At 39.2% G+C, this 6,000-nt stretch overlaps 1 non-coding gene across 1 annotated transcript; it reads right to left on the bottom strand.

Moving 5' to 3' along the window:
* Positions 1-5,860: 5,860 nt before the first annotated feature.
* Positions 5,861-5,934, bottom strand: trnan-guu (transfer RNA asparagine (anticodon GUU)). The gene has a single exon. It is a non-coding gene; the product is annotated as a tRNA-Asn (tRNA).
* Between the last annotated feature and the right edge of the window lie 66 nt (positions 5,935-6,000).

Raw genomic sequence — 6,000 nt, 5'->3', positions numbered from 1 at the left:
TAAAGGTCTTGCTCACATCGGCTATAGAGAGCGTGATCACACAGTCATCCGGAACAGCTGGTGCTCTCATGCATGCTTCAGTGTTGCTTGCCTCGAAGCGAGCATAAAAGGCATTTTGCCCGTATGGTAGGCTCATGTTACTGGGCAGCTTGCGGCTGGATTTCCCTTTGGAGTCCGTAATATTTTTCAAGCCCTGCCACATCCGACGAGTGTCAGAGCCAGTGTAGTAGGATTCAGTCTTAGTCCTATATTGACCCTTTGCCTGTTTGATGGTTTGTCTGGGGGCATAGCGGGATTTCTTATAAGTGGCCAGGTTAGTGTCCCGCTCCTTGAAAGCGTCACCTCTAGTCTTTAGCTCAGTGCAAATGTTGCCTGTAATCCATGGCTTCTGGTTAGGGAATGTACGTACGGTCACTGTGGGGACGACGTCGTTGATGCACTTATTGATGAAGCCGGTGACTGAGGTGGTATACTCCTCAATGCCATTGGATGATTTAAAAAAAAAAAAAATTAACCTTTATTTAAATTGAATCCCTGAACATATTCCAGTCTGTGCTAGCAAAACAGTCCTGAAGTGTAGTATCCGCGTCATTTAAATTTTTTATTTAACTAGGCAAGTCATCTGCCCACATCCGTATAGTGCGAGTTACTGGTACATCCTACTTTAGTTTTGGCTTATAAGCAGGAGTCAGGAGGATATTATTATGGTCAGATTTTCCAAATGGAGGGCGAGGGAAAACGTTGTATGAGTCTCTCTGTGTGGAGTAAAGATGTTCGAGAGTTTTTTTCCCTCTGGCTGCACATATGACATGCTGGTAGAAATGAGGTAAAACTGATTTAAATTTGCCTACATTATAGTCCCCAGCCACTAGGAGTGCCGCTACTGGATGAGCATTTTCTTGGTCGCTTATGGCCTTATACAGCTTGTTGAGTGCAGTTTTAGTGCCAGCATCGGTTTGTGGTGGTAAATAGACAGCTAAGAATAATATAGATAGTAGATAATGTGGTCTACAGCTTATCATGAGGTATTCTACCTCAGGCGAGCAATACTTTGAGACTTCTTTAATATTAGACAAAGCACACTAGCAGTTATTGACATAAGACACACCCCCACCCCTCGTCTTACAAGACGTAGCTGTTCTGTCCGGCCGATGCACGGTGAAGCCAGCCAGGTCTATATTATCTGTGTTGTCTTTTAGCCACGTCTCGGTGAAACATTAGATATTACAGTTTCATGTCACAGTCTTAATCGTAGATCGTCCAAATCAAATCAAATCAAATTTTATTTGTCACATACACATGGTTAGCAGATGTTAATGCGAGTGTAGCGAAATGCTTGTGCTTCTAGTTCCGACAATGCAGTAATAACAAGTAATCTAACTAACAATTCCAAAACTACTGTCTTGTACACAGTGTAAGGGGATAAAGAATATGTACATAAGGATATATGAATGAGTGATGGTACAGAGCAGCATAGGCAAGATACAGTAGATGGTATTGAGTACAGTATGTACAAATGAGATGAGTATGTAAACAAAGTGGCATAGTTTAAAGTGGCTAGTGATACATGTATTACATAAGGATACAGTCGATGATATAGAGTACAGTATATACGTATGCATATGAGATGAATAATGTAGGGTAAGTAACATTATATAAGGTAGCATTGTTTAAAGTGGCTAGTAATATATTTACATCATTTCCCATCAATTCCCATTATTAAAGTGGCTGGAGTTGAGTCAGTGTCAGTGTGTTGGCAGCAGCCACTCAGTGTTAGTGGTGGCTGTTTAACAGTCTGATGGCCTTGAGATAGAAGCTGTTTTTCAGTCTCTCGGTCCCAGCTTTGATGCACCTGTACTGACCTCGCCTTCTGGATGATAGCGGGGTGAACAGGCAGTGGCTCGGGTGGTTGATGTCCTTGATGATCTTTATGGCCTTCCTGTGACATCGGGTGGTGTAGGTGTCCTGGAGGGCAGGTAGTTTGCCCCCGGTGATGCGTTGTGCAGACCTCACTACCCTCTGGAGAGCCTTACGGTTGAGGGCGGTGCAGTTGCCATACCAGGCGGTGATACAGCCCGCCAGGATGCTCTCGATTGTGCATCTGTAGAAGTTTGTGAGTGCTTCTGGTGACAAGCCGAATTTCTTCAGCCTCCTGAGGTTGAAGAGGCGCTGCTGCGCCTTCTTCACGATGCTGTCTGTGTGAGTGGACCAATTCAGTTTGTCTGTGATGTGTATGCCGAGGAACTTAAAACTTGCTACCCTCTCTGTTTCACTACTGTTCCATCGATGTGGATAGGGGGGTGTTCCCTCTAATACTTCCAGCTGTTTGTCAATACCATTGAAGTCCACAATCATCTCCTTGCCCGTTTCTGCAGTTTTGTTGACGTTGATAGTGTGAGGTTATTTTCCTGACACCACACTAATTTGTAAAATTCTCGTCAGCCAGCTGGCTTATAATAATTTCTTTACCAGATGTGAGGTGCCATATTTCCATTTGATAGAGCCATCTAAAAATAATACGAACACCATTGTTAGAAATATGTCTGTTCCTGGTGATTTATTGTTCTTTAGATGTTTGATAGACTCTATAATCTCTTCAACTTTGATGGGTTCATCACACTGTTTAGATTCTATATCACTGATAGAGTGAACATTATTCAGTGAGTTAAAAAACATATCTGTGGATTCCTGACAGTACGTAGAGCTATACAATTTTCTGTAAAAATTGCTGCAGTATTTAGCGATACATTTTTGGTCATCTGTAATAACACCATCAATGTTTAACTTATGGATAGTGTTATTTTTAGAGTGAAATTTCTCAAGTCTAAAGAAATAGGATGAATTCTGTTCTCCCTCCTCAATCCATTTTTTCCTAGATCTAATAAAGGCTCCTTCTGATTTTAATGTATATATATTATCCAGTTTATTTTGTAACTCAATTAGTTCCATCTTCTCTTCCCCCAAGAGGTCGGCTGGGGACCTCTGAGAAAGGGAAGTTATCTTAATGATCACCTTTTCCTCCTCAGCTCTTCTGGTCTTAGCAAGATTACTACCATATTTTCGAAGATATTTGGACACCTCAAATTTAAAGAGCTCCCAGTTCTTGCAATACGATTTTTCTTCACAAGCCTTTTCCCAAAAGTGTGAGAGCAGATCTTTAACCTCAAATGTAACTATATCATTATTTAATAATGAGCTAATTAGCTTCCAGTAAGATGCTCTACCAAGGTTCGTATCAGGGGTAAATATTTTGATATCAATGTAAATGGCCCTATGGTCTATGAGGGGAGTAGTACAAATATTTGTAGTAACACACTCACTATCAATACATTTGGATATAAGCCAAAAATCTATTCTGGATTGTCTGGAGCCTGTTTTGTTACTCCAAGTGAATGATCTTTCGGACGGAATCCTCTCTCCATATATCAGTAAGATCAAACTTTTCCATAAAAAGTATTAAACCCAAATTCTGATTGGTTGGCCTACCTGGGGGCCATCTATCAGTTGGATTATCTATTGTAATGTTAAAGTCCCCTCCTATCAATAATAACGAATTGGGAAATTTAGATAACCAATGAAGTATATGTTTCTCTATAGATACAAGCAACTCATCATTCTCATGTTTGGTGTACCCGTAGAAGTTTACAGTAATGAGCGTAATGTCATTGTAACTGATCACAAGACAAAGAAAGTGACCAAAGGGGTGACATTCCGAGTGTAGAATATTACCACCAAAGGTATTGTTCATTGTAGTGACATTATTTTAAAAAAACAGAAGAAACTAAATCAATGGCTACAGAGGGACCTATCTTTAAAAGGTAGAGTCCTAATAACCAAGGCTGAAGGTATCTCTAGACTAACATATGGTGCACTATCTTTATATCTTGACCGTAAAATAAGCAAGGAGATAGACCAGATGCTTTTCAACTTTCTTTGGAGAAACCGTACCCATTACATTAGGAAAACTGTTGTAATGAACACTTATGAGAATGGAGGACTGAATTTTCTGGATTTTACTACTTTAAATAATACTTTTAAGATCAATTGGATAAAACAATTCCTAAGAAGACCCACTTCTATCTGGAATTTTATTCCTCATCATGTCTTCTCTACTTTTGGTGGCCTTAACTTCATGTTGTTTTGCAATTATAATATTGACAAAGTTCCAGTGAAACATCGGCAGGTTTTCTTGTCATGGTCCTTAATTTATAAACACAATTTTTCTCCACACAGATATTATATATGGAATAATCGGGATATATTGTATAAAAATACCTCTCTATTTTTAGAATATTGGTTCTGAAATAATATCCTATTGGTGAGCCAACTGGTAAATGCAGAGGGTCTTTTACTCAGTTATAAAGAATTATTATCCCTTTACAAGGTCCCTGTAACACCTAAAGATTTTGCAATTGTTTTAGATGCCATTCCCTCAGGTGTTGCTATGTTATTCAGGAACGTGTCAAGACCTGACCCTCAGAGCCTACCTTCTGTTGACCCTGTTGACTCATCAATAGGAAAGATTTGTTTCTCTTTTGGTCCATTCAACAACAGAGCGATACGAACCTTGTTTCAGCAGGATGTTGTATCTATCTATACCTTATGTCATGCCTTATTGGAATGGATGTATTGATAATATCTGTTGGAAAAAAGTTTGGATGTTTCCACACACATACCTACTTGTTAACAAAATTAAGAAAGTTTCCTTTAAAATGATTCATAAATATTATCCTGCCAACCACTATATGAAGAAGTTTAAGGAAAACATCAACTCAAATTGCTCCTTTTGTAATGACCACCCAGAAACAGTTGTGCATCTTTTTTGGCATTGTATGCATGTAAGAAAACTGTGGCAAGACATCAGTAGGTTTATAATTGAACACATTTATGAAGATTTTACACTATTGTGGAGAGATGTACTGTTTGGATTCTTTACATACAATAGAAATAAGCGGAATCATTTTTATGTAATTAATTTCATTATTCTTTTGACCAAATTTCATATACACAAATGTAAATTTACAAACAGAAAACCACATTTTCGTACCCTACAAAAAGAAATTGAACTGTATTTTAAGACAGTTAAATGCTCTACTAACAAAAAAACTGTTAGAATTGTAAGTATATGCATGTCCCTTAAGGTCCTTGTGTAATTGTAATGTGATATTGTACCCCCTAGCTCGATTGTCTATTGTTTGTAATCTATGTATGCTTGTGTTCCCTCATGTGCTTTATGTATTGATTTGAAATTAATAAAAAAATAAAAAATAAAAAAAAGTTTTATTTTCCGCACATTTGTACGGAATGGGGTGAGTTTATCTTAGGTAGTAAAAAAAAAGAAGGTTAATGGTGTTTGAGCCTGTTGTCGGGACCGGACTGCGGCATATTTTGCAAAGGATGGTTTTCTGGTCAGTGTCAGACTTTTCATACCCAAACCACGTCCATGCGACCGAAGTAGCCCCTCTTTTAGGTATGAACTCCGTGTCTCCATGCTCTGTGTCACTTTCACTCTCCTCCATGTTTGTTTGTGTTGCAAATGTCCTTCCACGTGGCCACACGACACGTGTGGAAGAATGCAAAGCGTCGTCCAATTGACTAAAAATATTACGGTAAAGAGTGTGATTTGCGACACAACGAAATAAACGATAGAGCCTAATATGAAATGATAGAAAAACGTCTATCGTCACACGATATATATCGTCATATCGCCCAGCCCTATGGATTAGTGCTATCCGGGATCCTTGGGACGTCCCTACCCCCCTAAACCCTTAACTAACCATAACCATTTAAAATAGGGCAAGGATGTCCCAATGCTTCTGGGTTGCAAAGGACCTATTTATCAGGTTGCAAAATATAACTTCGTCCCTGGGTGGGCTCGAACCACCAACCTTTAGATTAACAGTCTAACGCGCTAGCCGATTGCGCCACAGAGACGTGTCCATCATGTTTATGTGACCATTATTAAGAATGTCACAGTCCCCGTGCCAGACCACTTCATTC

Source organism: Oncorhynchus clarkii, chromosome 7 (assembly GCF_045791955.1).
Source record: "Oncorhynchus clarkii lewisi isolate Uvic-CL-2024 chromosome 7, UVic_Ocla_1.0, whole genome shotgun sequence".
Taxonomy (NCBI): domain Eukaryota; kingdom Metazoa; phylum Chordata; class Actinopteri; order Salmoniformes; family Salmonidae; genus Oncorhynchus; species Oncorhynchus clarkii.
The sequence above is the reverse complement of the archived record's forward strand: the minus strand, read 5'-3'. Positions and strand labels throughout refer to the sequence as shown.